The following is a 19,851-nucleotide window of genomic DNA, read 5'->3' as shown; positions in this document are numbered from 1 at the left end:
AAGTCCAGAGGGTGTCAGTCGTTTTCTCTAACCTGAATGTATGTATTTGTCAGGTTACATCTGTAATAGCTGCAGCCGTGTCTTTTGGCTTCTTTGTCTGCTTCCTTATTTAGAAAGCACAAACTTTCTGATAGCCACTTTTGCCCGCCATGGTTGCTTCATGGCTGAAACTTAAAAGCGGTGTTCTGCTTCTGTCTGCTGGCTGCCCACTTTCACAGCCCACTTTCTCCTCCTCCAAGTTCTTGCCCAGGAGACACTAATTTGCCTGGAGGATGATTTCAATTCTGTCCTTGGTTTCCCTCCCACTTGAAGTGTCTCTCTTTAATTGGCAAAGTCTCCTGATACTTGGATTGGAGGAAACTCATTTTACAACCTTGATTCTGCAGCGTGCTCATATCATTCTTAGTTTAATAAGAAAGCTTTTTGTTGTTGTTGTTCTTAGCATAATTTGTAAATTACTTCCCAGAGCCACCCTTACTAAATGTCTGTGACCTTATTGTCCACAAAGGCTTGACAAGCAGAAGCTGCTGCCTGGGGGCTGGAATGTACCACTTCCTGTTCTTCCTCTCCAAGCTGAAGCATTCTGTCCAAACAAAAACTCAATTCCACACACATGTGACCCAGAGTTAGTCTGAAAAAAAACTCTCTCAAGATGAAAAACTTTACACATTAACTCCTGGTTTCACTCCATCTACTTACAGTGCCCAAGACCACAAAGAGGGCCTTTTTAAAGGAACCAAAATAAACAAAAGGATGGCCTAAACTGTGGATTAAGGCAAACAAGCAGCCAGCAGCCACAGATAGCATCAGACTAATTGCTAAGTCCTGACAAAGCATAAGACTCCAGGACAGTGGTGTCCTAGTGTTTAAGTCAATGGCTCCACAGCCCTTTCTAGGACACTACCTAATCCTCTTAGCGTATTTCACTGTAAAGAAAATTAGTACTTGGATCTCAACCCAGGGTGTTCATGATCAGAAAGAACAAAAAAATCCCATTCTTTGACTACAAAACAAACAAACAAACAAAAATAATACATCAGTCCTTCTGTTACAAAAACCTGGGATTTGTTCTGATGTTTTCGTTATAGCCATGCTTCCAGTTTTTCTATCAATAATTTACTTAAGATATAATGTGAGCCCTACCCAAAGGGGCACTTAGCCAGAGAGTGCACTGAAGGCCGCTTTCTTTTCTTTAGGAGATGAAGTGGTCATAATATGAATGGAGACAGGAAATCACAAGCCAATCACTGACATGGATGGCTTCTCTTAAAAGGGCAAATGTAAAGGGAGAAAAGAGTGAAAAAGTGAAAGTGTTGGTCACTCAGTCGTGTCCAACTCTTTGTGACCCCATGGACTGTAGCCCACCAGACTCCTGTGTCATGGGACTCTCCAGGCAAGAATACTGGGGTCCCTTCTCCAGGGGATCTTCCTGACCCAGGGATCAAACCCGGGTTTCCTGCATTGTAGGCAGATTCTTTATCATCTGAGCCAGCAGGGAAGCCTATAAGGGGAGAAAACATTTTATCAAAGAGGAGATGCCACCCAGGAGAGGGAAGCCATTGGGAAAGGGCAGGAGCTGGAAAGATGGTGATTCTGGGTTTCAAAAGTGATAGTAAGTACCTAGTAGATGGCTGTGAAGAGAACTGAGAAGACTGAGCACTAGAGTTATAGATGTCTTGCTTTCTGGACAGGCAGGGCATGAAGACTCATGCATGAGTGTGGCACTGGCGGGAGACTGTCTTTCCCCTAAGGACCTCCATGGCAGGCTTCTGCTCCAGCTCTCCTGATGGCCACTGGGACAGTGAACCTTGCCTTTTGCCGTCTTCTGGGGCCGAACTTTAGGATGGTGATTTTGTGGCATGAGCAGTCCTTCCCCTTTCTTAAGCCCATTTCTCTCTCCCCCAGTGGGTAGCATAGCAGTACCCAGCAGAACGAGTACACCATAGCCTTAATTTGCACTGCTTAACATCTATGGGGTAACCAAGACTTGAAAGAGTTATAGCTGACAAGCCTGGCCTGCTCAGTTGCAAGAATCCCTGGGAGAATTCCCATGTATCCCTAGGAGTGGGGAAGTCCCCATTCCTCACCCTGAGTATTTGCTTCCACAGAATAGGATGCCATCTTGGCCCCTGTAGTTGCTACAGAACCTAGGGTTTGCTATCAGATCACATCATTTGCTCACAACTCTCCAAGGTTAGACTCTTCAGCCGCTAGCATCACTCGCATTGTCAGGGCTTTGAAAGAGACCAAGTCAGGCAGTATTATCCCTCCCCTGACTCTACCATTTTCACGTGTGTTAGGCAACCCCTGAATATACAATCAGGAAGGAATGGGAGTCTTGGCTGAGGCACAGAAAGGATTTTCTTGCAGGTGGAAGGAACATCAAGAACATTAGTGGTACACTGGGGTGATTAACTGGGCTTCCCTGGTGGCTCAGATGGTAAAGCGTCTGCCTGCAATGCAGGCGACCTGGGTGGGAGTCCTTGGAATGTGAAACTTTTGGTGCTGAGACTCCAAAATCTCAGGCCAACCAAGATAAAATAAATCGGTCACCCTATTGCACAAAAAACTGTATAGGAAATCACCTCATTTTCCCTTATATGACATAAAACTTTAATTTGGGTTCTGCTAATTTGGAACTTGTCCCCAAAAAGGCTTGAAAAATGCATGCTTGACGAATCATTATAATAGGCACATATGTAGAACACAATCAATTTTAATTTTTTTTAAAAAGCCTTCAGCAAGCACTTACATATTGATACAAATCTGTCAAGTTAACATTGTCCTTAAGTCGTACTTTAAAGTGAGATTCAAGGTCTTCAACTGGATAGTGCTATTAGCATAATGGTACTAATTATAACTAGGATTTATATAGTACTATGTAACTTGGAAAAATTTAATTCATTTTCATATTTGAACCCTACACCAACTTTGAGAATGTTACTTTCATTCACATTTTTTTTTTTAAATGCAGAAAGTGAGGCTTACAGAAGTTCAAAGATTGACAAAAGGTCATAGAGCTCATAAATAGAATAGGATCTCTAATGCAGTACAAAGCCCGTGCTTTTAAATTCTTAAGAAATATACCAGGCAAAGGGAATAGCATGTGTGAAGGCCCTGAGGTGTGTTAGAGAGAGACTGACTCCATCAAGGAACATGGTTCTGTAGAACATGTGAACTAAGAGATGAAGCTACAGAGTTGTAGGGTCCAGAAGCAGTGTGCCATGAGGGTTTTGGTAAAGAGTTCAGCCTCTAAAATAAAGGAATGGGATGGTACTGAAACACGAGTGGAATGATCAAGCTCCCATTTAGAAAAGTTTCTGCTGTTTCTTTGTGAAAGATGTATCAGGAGTGATCAGTTAGGAAGCTATTGAGGTGGTTCAAGCAGACAAAAACGGCGGCTGGACTCGGGTTGCAGCAGTGAAAGTGGAGAGGAGTGGATGCATTGGAGAGATATTTAGAAGGCAGAAGCAGTGGACTTGATTGGATGTAGAGAATGAGGGGAAGGCAGTGTCAAAAGGATAACTTCAGAGAGACAAGGTTCCTGGAAGGACCAGCAGGGCAGGTGTCAGAATGCTGGTCTTTCAAAGGCTTTACAACTCCACTGGGTAACTTAGCAAAGTGCAAACACAGCCCACTATTCAGTGCTGAAGTATCCAGTGCCCATGAGTGGAGACGGAAAAACAAAAATCCTGCATTAGCACAGGTTTCTCCTACTTAGTGACTGAACAACACTCGGAACCTGTTTCAGAGCAGTCAGCTGAAAATTAACCCTTTGATCCAGTTAAAATCTTAAAACCAACTAGGCCTAACGCTGTTTAATGGAATACTTTGGTTTTTCTGTTTATTATAAGAATTTAAGTATTTTCTCATTTACCAAAATAAAAAATGATTAAGTTTTTGGAGCACGGGAAAACAAAAATGGCTGAGGAGAACGAAAACTGGAGAAAAGTGAAGAGATTTTGTTATTTTCCCCTAAAACATTTTCTTGCTTTGGCCAGTGGAAGTGAATTAATAAGTGAATGTGTTCCTATCTACATCTTTAGAGTTATGAAATTTGTTCCTTTCCACTTCTCTGGTAGTAAGTTTAATAGTGTCCCCAGAAATTCATGTCCACTCCAAACTTCAGAATGTGACTTTCTTTGGAAACAGGGTTTCTGCAGATATAATTAGTTAATGATCTGGAGGTGAATCACCCTGAATTTAGAGTGGGCCCTAAATCCAACGACTGGTGTCCTTATAAGAGACAAAGGGGAGGACCATGTGAAGACAGAAGTAGAACTAGTTACACAGCCACCGGCCAAGAAACGCCTGGGGCCACCAGGAGCTGGAAGAGGCAGAAGAGGCAACTCAATCCCTAACCACCTGAAGCTTTCAAAGGGAGCGTGGCCTTGCTGACACCTTGATTTCAGACATCTTACTTCCAGATCTATGAGAATACACATTTCTGTTGTTTTAAGCCACCAAGTTTGTGATAATTTGTTATGGTGGCCCTAGGAGACTAATACACCCACTAAATAAACCTTGAACAATTGGTTTGCTGTTGTCTGTGTTTTTGTTCAACCTTGTTCCCCGATTTCTGGCACAAGCAACAAGGAGTATGTGATGCACTTTTCAAAAGGAAACACTGGCAGAAAGAAGGGTTGGGTGGGAAAATGAGTTCAGACTTAGACATGTTGAGTTTCAGTTGTCTGTGCCATATCCAAGTAGAGATGGTGAAGTGTCAATTGGATATAAGGTTCCGGATTTCAGAATGTTGGTTTGGGCTGGTATATATGCTGGGAGTTGTCTGTGCACAAGGGGTATGTGACTCATAGAAGAGCTTGAGATTGCCAAGGATGTGAGAGCTATGAAAGACAAAAGATGAATGCTTCATGCAGTTTGCCGAGAAGTTCCCCTGCTTAAACACGAGTAGAAAACAATGAATGCTGGAGAGGGTGTGGAGAAAAGGGAACCCTCTTACACTGTTGGTGGGAATGTAAATTGGTATAGCCACTATGGAGAACAGTATGGAGGTTCCTTAAAAAAACTAATGTAGAGTTACTATAGGATTCTGCAATCCCATTTCTGGGCATACAGCCAGAGAAAACTAAAATTTGAAAAGATACATGCATCCCAGTGTTCATGCATGCATGCATGCCAAGTCGCTTCAGTTGTTTCCGACTCTGTGCGACCCTATGGACAGCAGCCCACCAGGCTCCTCCATCCACAGGATTCTCCGGGCAAGAATACTGGAGTGGGTTGCCATTTCCTTCTCCAAGTGTTCACTGCAGCACTATTCGCAAGAGCCAAGACACAGAAATAACCTAAGTGTCCATCAGCAGAAGAACAGATGAAGGAGATGTGGCATCTATACAAGATGGGATATTACTCAGCCATAAGAAAGAATGAAACGATGCCATTTGCAACAACATGGACCGGATCCCTCATGCTGCAATTAGGAGTTCATTTTGGATGCTACACTAAAAAAAATTAAAAAAAAAAAAGACTCCACATGCTACAACTAAAAAAAAAAAAAAAAAAAAAAAAAAAAAGACCCAGTGCACCTAAATTATTAAATAAATAAATAAATATATATATATAAGTGATAAACAGCAAAGACCCTGTATAGCACAGAGAGAACTATATTCAGTATTTTGTAAACTATAATGGAAAAGAATCTAAGAAAGAATAGATAAGTATAACTGAGTCACTTTGCTGTACATCTGAAACTACAGTTGATGGTAAATCAACTCTATTTCAATAAAAATTTAAAAAATAATTATACATGTGTAGAGGAGGATAACAGATGCTAAAGGAGACGGGGAAGGAAAGGTGGAGAAGATGGAAAAGCAACAGGAGAAGAGGGGGACATTCATCTGGGGAGGAGGCTACCAGTTAGTTGTGCTGAATTGCGTGCAGCTTAGTCGCTCGGTCCTGTCCAACTCTTTGGGAACAGTGAGATGGCAAATAAGATACAGGTTGAACACAGCCATTGGTATTAGCAACACGAAGGTCATTGGTTGCCCCAGCAAGAGTAATTTAGGCAGAGTGGGATTCAGACTGGAACAGCTTGGGAAACATGGACAGATTTGAAATATTTTAATATATTTCCTAAAAGGAAGCCAGTGAACAGGGAATGAGAAAAACTGAGAAAACAGGGTTCACAAAGTTTGGCTGTGAAAGAGATTAAGACAAGAGAATGCTGTGTGTGTGTGTGACTGTGTGTGTGTGTGGGGGGTGCTGTGTGTGTGTGTGTGCGGCTGTGTGTTTGAAAATAAACATGACTTAGGCACGTTTCAATGTGTCAAAAGGAAAGCTGATGGGAAGAATTGTTTGAAGGGAATGAGTGTGAGAATTTGGAGTGGAGAGAGGAGACGATCACTACTGCCAAGTTTCGCAGGAGGAGACTGGGAACAGGGTTCACTGGGCACATGGGTGAAGCTGGCTGGAGATAGGAAGGGTGGTCTTTCTCCCACTGTGACAGCAGCCAAGTTGAAGGCAGACGGGAGGACCTGTGGGCAGGTATAGATTTTGTGGTGGGAAATTCAGGTTGGGAGTTAACAACCTAATATATGTCTTTTCTCAGCAAGTTAAAAGGCTTCTGGCTTAAGTTTTTTTCTAATTCCAACTGTCCACTACTTTACACTGAGATCCTCTTCAATGCCTACAATTAAGCCAAATAAGTGGTATTTTAGGACTGTGATTTCTCTAAAACTTCAGACCACATATCTCTATACTGTTTCTGACTAAAGTGTCAGGACACTGTATTGTTCTTATACTGTCTTGCAATTATTTTGGGATATTAACATCTCCAGAACATGGCACACATATCCACAGAAATATAGTGTTGTGTTATTTTCCCAGCAGAGACAAATTGCAAACATTTCTAAACAGAAAAATATGGCAACTTCATGAAAAATTGCTTTGGATATTACCCAATTGGTTCAACCAAAATTTTAAAGATGTACGCATAACTGATGTTTTGTCATTATCCTCAAGGTTAAAACTGACTAAATACTTGAATGTCACACATTTGTCATACAAAAGCGTACACAATTACACACAGTATACAGCAAGTGGATAGACAGACATGTAGAGAAGTGGTCTGGTCGATGGGTTGGCAGTGAAACCACTTAATTATTCTACTGCTCCTGCTATCAGGCATATAATAACCTGAATTTAGCAGCTGGCTCTTAATGTTACCTTTGAGTTTTCTGGCTCTTGGCATGAAAGAATTCTGATATTATGCCTGAGCAACATTGACTAATAAACCAGATGCTACTTTGAAAATGTGTGTGGTCCTTCGCATATCCTTTTTTTTTTTTTTTTTTTGATGAACTGTTTTCTTCTGAACTTAACCCTTTTGTCCCTTATTAAATTCCGTATGGCATATTCACCCTTGAGAATGGAAAGAAGTATGGATCACCCCCACTGCTTTCTCTGACACAGCAATTATTGCCTGATAATGGTGTGGTAGAAGTGCAGCATACTTGGAAATCAAGGCTAAACTACTGATGGATATTAATTCACTATTTAATCTAGTGCATTGTTTAGTCACTGTATGTTAGTCTTCCACTCTGTGGTCAATAGGCCATTCTATTCAAGTGTATTACTGTTGGAAGTAGGGAAACTGGCATTCCTTCAATGAGGTTAAGTAAAATTTGCCACACTTTATACCTTGCTTTACAGATTACGTACATGCTTAGTTTCTCAGTCCTGTCTGACTTTTGCAACCCCATGGACTGTAGCCTGCTGGGCTCCTCTGTCCACAGGATTTTTCAGGCAAGAATACTGGAGTGGGTTGCCATTTCCTACTCCAGGGGGTCTTCCTGACCCAGGGATCGAACCCTTGTCTCTTATGTCTCCTGTATTGGCAGGTGGGTTCTTTACCATTAGCACCACCTGGGAAGCACGAATGTATTCATAGCACAATTATATGGCTATAAATATAATAGTAATAAAGATTTTCTTTTAAAGCCTAAAAACTGTTCATTTAAAAATATTCTTGATTTCATCAGTCTTCTGATAATAGCAAAATTACTTCTCATTTACCTATGAAAAGTGGTATTCCATTTGTATATAGAATTTTTCAGTATCTGAATGTTTAGTTGAGAACTTATAATTCAGTGTTTAGAGAATGTTGGGTTTCACTGTTGGAACAGGAAGGTTAAAAATGATAATACAGAGAAAATTACAAATTAAAATTTTCAGAATTGGCAAATTGAATTCATATTATAAACTCCTAAAAATGCTTGTGAAAACAAATGAGCAAACAAAAACCAGAATAAGAATTTGGAAAACAAGTGTTTAGGGTTCTGTCCAACTCACTGCAAGGCATTCAGCAAGTCACTTAATGCCTCTGAACTTCTATTTCCTGACCATAAAAAGAGAGTATCAGACTAGATGTTAATGCCTTTTTCAGCTCTAACAGTCCCAGGACAACCACATGTTACAATAACTATCAATAATGATTTATATCTTCTGTTAGGTGTATACAATTTCTGTCCCTTATTGTGCCCATTTTTGCAAGAAATATTCTGTTGCTGTCTCTAATTTTCTTGACGAGATCTCTAGTCTTTCCTATTCTATTGTTTTTCTCTATTTCTTTGCACTGATCACTTAAGAAGGCTTTCTTATCTCTCCTTGCTATTCTTTGGAACTCTCCATTCAGATGGGTATATCCTTCCTCTTCTTTGCCTTTCACTTCTCTTCTTTTCAGCTATCTGTAAGGCCTCCTCAGACAACAATTTTACATTTATTTTTCTTGGGGATGGCCTCCTGTACGATGTTATATGAAGTCGCTCAGTCATGTCCGACTCTTTGTGACCCCATGGACTGTAGCCTACAATGCTCCTCCGTCCATGGGATTATCCAGGCAAGAGTACTGGAGTGGGTTGCCATTTCCTTCTCTAGAGGATCTTCCCAACCCAGGGATCGAACCTGGGTCTCCTGCATTGCAGGCAGATGCTTTACCATCTGAGCCACCAGGGAAGTCCACAATGTCATGAACCTCCATCAATCGTTGTTCAGGCACTCTGTTGATCAAATCGAATCCTTCGAGTCAATCTATCTCAGCTGATACACTCTTTTATTTCCAAATTATAATTCCACAGTTGAAGCTTCCTGTGGCGGATTTGCTTACAGTGAGCACCTCTCAGTATCACTCCACTCCACCTATTTCTGAGAGTTACTCAGGGGTCTCGTGATCTCTAGCAGGATCCTTTTAGCTTTCTTCTGTTCTGCTCTCCCTCTCCATTCCTCCTCCTCTCTCTTGCTCTCTGTCCATCCCACTGTTGATTTTGCTGCTACTTACACATACAATGTAGCCATTTTGGAAAACTGTCCTTTACTGGCATCCTGCTCTTAGAACTGGGCAGGGTGCCTGTTTTGACCTTCCTCCAGCCACATCCTACCCCGTGTTCTGCCACTGGGCCTACCTGCCCTTTTCTGGACTATGCTCTGGGTCCCAGAGACGCCAGAATATCCTGCCCAGAATAACTTCAGGCTTCCATCCTGTTTTGTCCTGAAGCATGAACATAGGATGGCATACCCTACAGGCTCAAGGAACATTTAAGGGTGGCTGTTTGGAGATTGGCCTGGGATATCCACATATGGGTAAGACCCCACCTCATATGGGACAGAGCCATCATGGGAAGAGAAGGGGATGGGTTGTGGGCAGCAGCCAGAGGAGAGGGAAGAGAAGTCTAAATTTGAACTGGTCTTCCAGGTTGTTATGAAGAGAATGATAGACTTGGCAAGGTAGGATGACAGGTCATATTCTAGACAATTAGGCAGCTTGATTCTCAATGATTAACTATTCAGGTGTGGGTATGCGACTCTCCTTTTTCATCCTGCCAGCTCCTAAGATACTGGGTCTGAGAGAGGTGATCCCACTGATACCTCCTTCTCCTGCTCCAGGGAAGGCTTGGCCCTCACTAATTCTTCTCAGCACAACTGACACCAGTCAGTGACTTTAGGATGGACTCTGAAGACCTGCAGTCTCATGCAGAGTAACCAATAGCTGTGATCAGTGCTGGTTACTTTTAGGACCCACAAACCCAGCTGGACTGCAGAGGCCCTGACCAGCTCCCCCAGCTTCTGGCTTCATGGAGACCAGTTCAACCCTACAACTAAGAATCCTCAAGCACTTCCAAACTCCAGCCTAAGTCCAACTATTGGGAGTCTTCCTTGTTTCTGTTTTAAGTGAAGTCAGACTTGTTTTACTGAAGCCAGGATGATAGTCATTAATACTAAATGTTTCCTTGAGATTAGACCCCACCTATCCATCCAGCCCCCACTTGTGTGTAATTTGACCACAAAAGCCTAGAAGAGATCATCACAATTTTTCCCTCTATTTCTCAATATCCGGATTTTTCTGTCTTAGCTAGCACATATTCGGGTTACCAACCTATCAGTCCAGGCAGCAGAGCATAAACCCCAGGTCAGTTTCCGGTCACAGCTTAATTCACACTGGGGGAAGAGGGGAGAGGAAGTATGAGACATGTAACTCCCGCTGTCGTAGCCTTGCCTCAGCTCCCAGAATCCTGTGAATAACTAGCTAGACAAAAAAGACACAAACCTTCCAAGAATACGGTATTCTTGATTTTAAGGAGGTCTAAATAAAGACTGGGAGTGTGGGGTAGAGTTTTGCTAAAAATCCCAATGATAGAATTGGGTTAATAGCATTATGGAATCCCCAAATATAAAATTATAAAATTAAATAGAGCTCAACATATCCATTGGAAATAGCAGCATTTGGGGTAGATTTTTATAGCCCAGAGCTTTCTGAAAATCTATCTGCATCTATATCTGCATCTGCAAGATTTAAAAGGCTCACTGAAGTTAATTCTCCCAGAACAAAGTGCAGTGCAAACTAATTGATGCCCCTCTTACTTGGCAATTTTCAAAACTATTAGAATCAATTTCTAAACTACTAAACAGATTACTGTTTGTTCCTAAACTGAATAATAATACCTGTCTTATCTATAGGATGGACTATAGTGAAGACTGCAGAAGTAAAAGGATGGTGAGCTATTTGGTAACACAGTAGCACCTCTAAAACCATGGGGTATGAGTGGCTTGGTGGCATTACCGTTAGCTATTCCACAAGCAATATTTATTGGGGTTCCAAAAGTAGATTGCAAACCATAAAATGATAATACTAAGGTTAGGTAATTCTGTTACATTTCCCTTCAAACCAAGGCTAGCTGTTCTGGTGAACACATTTGGATTTAGGTCAATGTCTTACTGAGTGTCTTCTTAATATAAGCCAGTATGATAGGTGCTGAAACTCAAACCACATTCTCTTGGCTAAAAGCAGTACTTTCAACTGCTCAGCTGTGTTTATATCCACCCTGGAAAACCTGTAAGAGCTCCCCCAGGGCTGAAGACCAAGGATTTCTTTTGCTTTTCTCCATTTTCCTCCTTAATCATTTTACATGACCATGAGAGAAAATGTTAAGATTTACTTTCATCTAACAAGTGAATCATCATGTTTTGTTTTGTTAGCATGAACACTATGTGTAAGACACGATGATGACGGTGAAGACCAGATTCCAGAATCAGCAGACCTGCTTTTAAACTCTAAATGGTTGAATTATTTAACATGATCAAATCAGACTTTGATCATATGTCAAATTGGATTAAGAACAGTACCTACCTCACAGGAGTGCTGTGAGGATTAAGAAGATAAAGGATATAAAGCATTTAGACTAGTAGACTCAAATGTTAATAATTTAAAAATAATAATTACATTATTTCTGAACTAGGTGCTACAGAGGATACACAGATTATAAATTGAGAGCCCTATTGTCAAGCACAGAATCCTTCCAAAGACAGTAAACTACTACACATCAATAGTGTGGTTTACAGTAAGAGACTGGGCGAAACTGTTATCCAGAATCCTGTCTATGCAAAATGCATCTGAGAAATGGGAAGTGAAAAACGAACCAGTTAGATATCATAGCTAAATCAGGTATCAAAGTACATATATACCCTGTACAATAATGAGCACAAAATAAACCATGAGTAGCTGGCAACAGATTACAATTGTAATATTCTGCAGTGGCAATCTTGATTTTTCTCACAGAGCTCTATTAATCTATTATTGACCTTTCATAGAGGGGGTATATTTTTTTTTTCCATGTTTGTGGGCAGTGGGCAAAGCTATTCCAATTTTATCCTATTCTAGAAGTTACCTTTTAGAAGTTCATTTCTGAGGTCAGCATGCAGTATATAATCAAAGAAATACCCTGATTTCAAAGCCACACAAGCAGAGTAGCCATTCCTGGACAATCGCTAACTCACAACCCACTTCAGTAAGGAAGACTGTGGGAAACCAAACTCTTTCTTGATAAGACAGCTTCTACAGTCTGACACCAATCAGTTATAGACTAACTCAGAAAATGTCCTGGAAAATAGAGGCCCTGAGAGAAGAAAGAAACCTGAGTTAGTACACATAAAGAATTTAGAACAGTCCTGCAAATATGGTAGGTCCTTAAAGAAAGTTATATTATTTTTTCCAGGAAAAGAACAACTTAAACACACAAAAGAGAATCAGTAGAATCTAGATAGTTTTAAAATGTATAAAACAACTTAGAAATTTAGACCCAAAAAGTATATAAGGATGTTATATTTGTTAAAAAAATTAATTCCTTACTAAATAAGGGAACTCATAATCCTATTCAAGACCTTTTGCAGTTGCTCTCGTGTAAGTTAACTCTGTAGTAATCTACATACATAGTTATTTCTTAGTTTTAAATTTGTCATATTCATAAAGTTCCAATCTAAAACTGTTCCAGGTATCATGACATCTGACAGTATCTGGATCTGCTACAACTGTTGGAGTTTTAGGGCCCACCCAGAGTAGGCAGATGAGACAGCATTCCACCTCGTAAAGCCACCTTGAGATGTTTGTTGGGACATGCTTGTGGCATCACTCGTGCATTTTATTTGGGGATAAGACCTCCTAAGCCTTTATGCAAAACCCATGGATGCTTCTTTTTCCTAATTCAATGATAAACATGCATCTAATTTCATAGCTCCACAAGGCCATGAATATAAGTCTGGCCATCCAGAGTGAGGTCAATTTTCTACTGATAAATGACAAATGTGTTAGGGGAAGCAATGAACACCTTCAAGCCCCTGGATTGAGACCTGTGCTTTGAGATAAGTGTAAGAGTGAAAAACAAATACAGTTGCTCATTAGGGAAAGTTTTATTTTTCTGATTTGGAATATATTATTCTTGGAGGAAAAAATGCTGCTTTCCTATTACCTATCACTTGAGTTACTTGAACTTTCAAAAGCTCTCAGATACATCCTCTGCTAGTAAACTGTGCAGACTTTGAGTGCAAGCCTCTGCTGGTACTTCGATCTGATGACTCACAGGCCAATCTGTGTGGCTTAAACACAATGGCAACCCATGCAGGTGGTTGCTGTGTGGCATATACTGTGCCTAATGTGTATATTCTTTCTAATTCATCCCACTTCCTGAAGCAGTTAAGGATGTCTGTGGGTAGAAATATGAATTATACTAGTGCTGCTCTTAACCTGACCCATGGTGAACTTGAATGAGTAAAATACTCCCTGAAGAGAAAATTGCTCCCTATAGAGGTAGGTGTATTTCTTTCTTTCAAGGCAACAGGATACATTCAGCAACAAGGAAGAGAGTTTATCAAATATATCCTGAGTAAGACCTTTTGGAGATTTGTTATATTTCAGGCTTAATATTTTGACTTCTAAAATCTGTCCCTTATAAAGAGAGTAAAAAAGCTAAAAGCTAAAATTAATCAAGAACACAAATTCTGTTCACAAAGTCTTCCCAGTGAAGAAATAAAAAGGGATTTAATTAAGATTTTAGTAAGCAGTCTAGGATGATTTTTACATAAGCTATAAGGCCATAAGCTTGTCCTTAATTTGCCTTGATAAAATTTAATTACTCTCAAACAAAGAGAGTTCTTCCTAATTAGAAATGAAAAAATTAAAACACAGCAAATTAACAAAGTAATCTCCAGATAATAAAGGCCAACAAAATTACATGTTGTACTTAAAGGAGTGGTCTGAAAAAGGTACTAACAACTAAACAAAGGAGCTTTAATGTGGCAATATTAGGAGGAAGGCAGCCAAAGAAAAGAATACTGTGTTAATGAGACTCTGCTCAGTGCCTGAGACTTTAGAGGAAAATACAGGACAAAACTAGACTGTTAGCAGAAACCCTTGGTCATCTACAATCACCCCATTATTCACAGGTGAGGATGCAGAGGCCTCACACAGCACAGTGACTTGTCCAAGGACACAGACACGACAATGTGGCTACTGAGGGCGTGTGCTGGTCCTCTCCTTCACTGTTAGGTAATATATGCTATTGGGCTCTTTCTTCTTGCTTGTGGAAAGAGGAAGTTTTTAACTGCACAAACATTGAAGATTATTATATAGGATGCAGATAAAATAACTTACTAAACAAAATAGACCCCTTCTACAAATAATGTCACGATTGGTAATGTATGGGGGATATTCTCTATGTAATTCAACACCAGAAATTTTAGGAAACTTTCTTGGGTGAGAATATCTAATATGTAAATAGAAAAACTATATAATATTTTGATCCAACTTCAACAATAAAATTAAGTATTTAAAAATATGTTGGGGGACCCAAGAAAACATATAATGGCAGACAAGCATATGAAAGGATACTCAACATCATTTTTCACTAGGTAATTAAAAATGAAACAGTAACAAGATTCTACTACCAATGTACTAGAATGATTAAAGATCCAAAAAACTAACAATACTAATTGATACTGAAATCAATGAAAAAGGAGTTCTCATTGATGGTTGGTAGAAATACAAAATGACTCAGTCATTTTGGAAGGCAAATTCTTACAAAGTTAAACAGTTTACCATACATTCCAGCAATTATGCTCCAAGATATTTATTCAGCTGATCTGAAAATGTACATCCACCTAAAAATCCACATGCAACTATTTGGAGAAGCTTTACTCATAATTGCCCCAAACTGGAACCAACCAAATATCCCTCAAAAGTTGAAGTAATATAAAAAAATAGAATATTTCCAAAGAGTACATGACAGAAAGAAAGCAGGGAGAGACACCTGACGAACACCATCTCAGCCAGTGACCCAGGCCAACATCAAGAGTGATTTCAGCAGACTACGATGTTGATAGTATACATTCTTGATGTGATATGATGAAAATGGCACTTTATCTTGGTGGTCTTCCTCCCCACAATTATAAGCCCAGTCTACCTGGAAAATCCCATGGATGGAGGAGCCTGGTAGGCTGCAGTCCATGGGGTCGCTGAGGGTCGGACACGACTGAGCGACTTCACTTTCACTTTTCACTTTCATGTATTGGAGAAGGAAATGGCAACCCACTCCAGTGTTCTTGCCTGGAGAATCCCAGGGACGGCGGAGCCTGGTGGGCTGCTGTCTATAGGGTTGCACAGAGTCGGACATGATTGAAGTGACTAAGCAGCTTAGCAGCAACAGCACTCATGAGACAAACACCAGTCAAACCCTAGTTGAGGACATTCTACACAATATCTGACCAGTATTCCTCAAAACTGTCAAGGTCATCAAAACAAGGAAAGTCTGAGAAACTGTCACAGACAAGAGGAGCCTAAAGAAATAGAATGACTAATTAAAACATGGTATTTCGGATGGGACCTTAAAACAGAAAAAAAGACATCAGGTAAAAACTAAAGAAATCTGAATAAGGTATGGACTTTACTAGGTAATAATAATGTGTCCATATTGGTTCATTAATTGTAACAAATGTACCATATTAATGTTAGACGTTAATAATAGGGGAAACTGAATAATGGAGTATATGGGAACATTCTGTACCATTTTTGCAATTTTTCTTTAAAACCATTTTAAAACAAAGTATTTTAAAAATGTGTTCAACAGAGTTTCAGAATGGTAGTGAATTTCTAATGTTTTTAGGAGAAATAATGAGATAAGTGTTCCACAATGTTCACAATAACACTGATCATTGATCAATATCAATGATCATCTAGATCTTACCAAAAGTTTTTAAATAATTATTTTTAGATGTGAAAGTATAGGAATTGTTTCAATAGGAACACGCCACTGTTTTCCTTTTTAAATGGAATGAATTGGGAAACTCTATTACTTTAATTTTAGAAGATATTTATATCATAAAAACAACACTTTTATCACACACTTGAAATTTTTTCAGGTTTCCTTCACATTATTAACTAACTAGCTGGCAACCAGGGAGCAGATTCAGTTCAGTTCAGTTCAGTCACTCAGTCAGGTCCGACTCTTTGCGACCCCATGAATCACAGCACACCAGGCCTCCCTGTCCATCACAAACTCCCGGAGTTCACTCAGACTCACGTCCGTTGAGTCAGTGATGCCATCCAGCCATCTCATCCTCTGTCATTCCCTTCTCCTCCTGACCCCAATCCCTCCCAGCATCAGGGTCTTTTCCAATGAGTCAACTCTTCACATGAGGTGGCCAAAGTACTGAAGTTTCAGCTTTAGCTTCATTCCCTCCAAAGAAATCCCAGGGCTGATCTCCTTCAGAATGGACTGGTTGGATCTCCTTGCAGTCCAAGGGACTCTCAAGAGTCTTCTCCAAAACCACAGTTCAAAAGCATCAATTCTTCGGCACTCAGCCTTCTTCACAGTCCAACTCTCACATCCATACATGACCACAGGAAAAACCATAACCTTGACTAGAAGGACCCTTGTTGGCAAAGTAATGTCTCTGCTTTTGAATATGCTATCTAGGTTGGTCATAACTTTCCTTCCAAGGAGTAAGCGTCTTTTAATTTCATGGCTGTAGTCACCATCTGCAGCGATTTTGGAGCCCAGAAAAATAAAGTTTGACACTGTTTCCACTGTTTCCCCATCTATTTCCCATGAAGTGATAGGACCGGATGCCATGATCTTTGTTTTCTGAATGTTGAGCTTTAAGCCAACTTTTTCACTCTCCACTTTCACTTTCATCAAGAGGCTTTTTAGTTCCTCTTCACTTTCTGCCATAAGCTAAGCTAAGCTAAGTTAAGTCGCTTCAGTCATGTCAAACTCTGTGCGACCCCATAGATGGCAGCCCACCAGGCTCTGCCATCCCTGGGATTCTCCAGGCAAGAACACTGGAGTGGGTTGCCATTTCCTTCTCCAGTGCATGAAAGAGAAAAGTGAAAGTGAAGTCGCTCAGTCGTGTCGGACTCTTAGCGACCCCATGGACTGCAGCCTACTAGGCTCCTCCGTCCATGGGATTTTCCAGGCAAGAGTACTGGAGTGGGGTGCCATTGCCTTCTGCATTCTGCCATAAGGGTGGTGTCATCTGCATATCTGAGGTTATTGATATTTCTCCTGGCAATCTTGATTCTATCTTGTGTTTCTTCCAGTCCAGTGTTTCTCATGATGTACTCTGCATATAAGTTAAATAAGCAGGGTGACAATATACAATAGATTAGAGCTTTTAAAAAACTTTTTTAAAATTTATTTTTTATGGAATTATAGTTGAATTATAATGCTGTGTTAATTATACTTAAAGCAGAAGATGCTAAAGTAGCATTTCTAAAATGCTAAATACTAAAGATAAGGTTTCTATATTTAGGGTTTTTCCACAGTAAAACTCTTCCTGAAATGTATATATTTTCAATGCATTTAATAGTTCAACATCAACTCAGCCAGTTTGCAAATTCTTCATTTCTTTTGCTTCTCTCCCCTTCACTCCTCTCTGCCAATCTCTCATTGGATGAAAAAAAACTTTTTTACAGGATATAAAGTAAAAGTAGAGAATATCAAAAGTATTGTCCAAAATGTACCCTTTTGATTATCTGTAGATTTGACTTTTATATGATTTTTTGTCTTCTACTTAATGCAGTATCACTCAACCACATTACACATTTCCAGATGCCCAGAGCTGAGAGGAACTGATCATCAGCAGAAAGCAGTCTTGGCAAGCATACTGGGCACGGTCAGATGTCTCCTGCCCTGGGTTTCTTTTTGACTGAGTCACAGGCTTGCTCTTGGCCTTGAGTTTGTCAACATCCCCAAAGATCCATGTTAGCTGTGTGCTTAGAGCCTAGGCTGATTTCCAGTGTGACCCGGTCATCGGGTTGCTGTGTCCAATAAGGGATTTTATCACTTTAGAGGAGGATTAATCATCAGTACCATTTGCTCCCACACCTGAGTCCTACTTAGAAGCCTTGGCCCCAAACACTCCCTTTATAAGCTCTTACAAAAGTGTGAGAATCAGCAGCAAAGCCTTGGGCCATTTAATGAATTTACAATGTGTTTGAGAGCAAGAGAAACAAAGAGGTTTTTACAAAAGCTGGCCCAATCTGTAACTGCAGTTCTGGTCAAATTCCAGCACATCTAAACTAGACGGCACACATACTAATTATGCTGTAGTTTCAATACTCTCACTCAACAAGGAACGGAGTTCCTGCTGAGTGCACAAAAAAGAAAATTATCTTTTACTTTCTGTTCTTCTCTCTGTATTTACTATGCATATGCTATATGTCAGTCTTTTCAAATACATTATTCTTCAAAAATTTGTGCTAGCCCATTCACATACCACTTTTTCAACATCTTCTAGACCACCAATCAGACTCCAAAGCACTAGAAAGTTTGCTATAGTGTTTGTGTGGGAGTATATATATGTATCGAGGGAGCGCAGTTTATTTCATAAGTCAACATAAAGAAAGTCTTTTATTTTTGTTGAGAGAATGTAAGCCTTTTTGCTTAAAAGGTAGGGGCAGTCACTAGGGTAAGGGACTCAGTCCCATCTAAAAGGAGAAACATAACCTTCCAACTAAGACAGGAAAAGTTATGATGAGGGCCTGACTTATTAGAGGCAGGTAGCCAATGGGGCTTGCCTGGAAGGCTGGCTGTGCTTTCCCTCTTTTGAGAGCCTGAGCTAAGAAAGGCAGAAAGTAGTATTCTTGTGGAAGTCACCACCGTGCCACAATGGCATGGAGTCTGGGTACGTTGGAGGATTAGAGGTAAGATAGTGGAGTGAATGAGAAGTGTATCTGGTCATGGTCACGGTGCTTCTGCTTCATGATTCTTTCCTTACCCTGTTGGACATTTTTGTGTTGTTTGAGAAGGGAAGCAAAATTTAGAGGAGTTAAAAAAAAATCAATACCTAGGGCTGCTGTAACAAAGCATCACAAATGAGGTGGCTTAGAACAAGGGAAGTTTACTGCCTCACAGTTCTGGAGACCAGATGTCTGAAATCGAAGTGTCAGCAGGACCATGCTCCTGCTATGGGGCTAGGGAATAATCTGTTGCAGCCCTTTCTCCTACCTTCAAGCAGTTCCTTAGCTTATGGCTGTATACCTCCAGTCTTCACATGCTATTCCGCTGCATGCCTGTCTCTGAGGTCAACTTTCCTCTTTTTATAAGGGCACCAGTCATACTGAATTTTTGTAAAGATGCCAGTCATTTCAGGGCCCCAACCTACTCCAGCGTGACTTCATCTTAACTAATTACACCTGCAACATCTTTATCTCCAAATAAGGTCACGTTCTGAAATATAGTGATCAGGACTCCAATGTATGAATTTGGGGAAAGAATACAATTCGACTCATAACAACATGGAACTTGGGTATACAAGGATTTGGCAATTGTTATGAAGAGCTATTCTTGATGGGTCCTGTGCTGGAAGCCTCCCTTCTTTGATTTGTGAAATAATTAAACTGGTCTTCCAGCCTAGAACATGTTGAAATCATTAACAATGGCAAGGATTTGGACTGCATTCATTATAAATATTTTCAAAGGCAAACTGTCTTTTCAGAAATAAGTCATCTGTTGATCAAATGCTCATCTTATTTTAGTGTGTCTGCTGTTTCCTTTAGCATATTTCCAG

General features: G+C 40.2%; 1 long non-coding RNA gene and 1 other non-coding gene across 4 annotated transcripts in view; both read right to left on the bottom strand.

The window, feature by feature from the left end:
- The window catches only part of LOC129646189 (uncharacterized), a 98,425-nt gene that overhangs the window by 45,031 nt on the left and 33,543 nt on the right, over positions 1-19,851 (bottom strand). The window lies entirely within an intron of this gene.
- On the bottom strand, positions 8,902-8,973 carry TRNAC-GCA (transfer RNA cysteine (anticodon GCA)). The gene has a single exon. It is a non-coding gene; the product is annotated as a tRNA-Cys (tRNA).

The sequence above is a fragment of the Bubalus kerabau genome, chromosome 3 (genome assembly GCF_029407905.1).
Source record: "Bubalus kerabau isolate K-KA32 ecotype Philippines breed swamp buffalo chromosome 3, PCC_UOA_SB_1v2, whole genome shotgun sequence".
In the NCBI taxonomy this organism is placed as follows: Eukaryota; Metazoa; Chordata; class Mammalia; order Artiodactyla; family Bovidae; genus Bubalus; species Bubalus kerabau.
The sequence above is the reverse complement of the archived record's forward strand: the minus strand, read 5'-3'. Positions and strand labels throughout refer to the sequence as shown.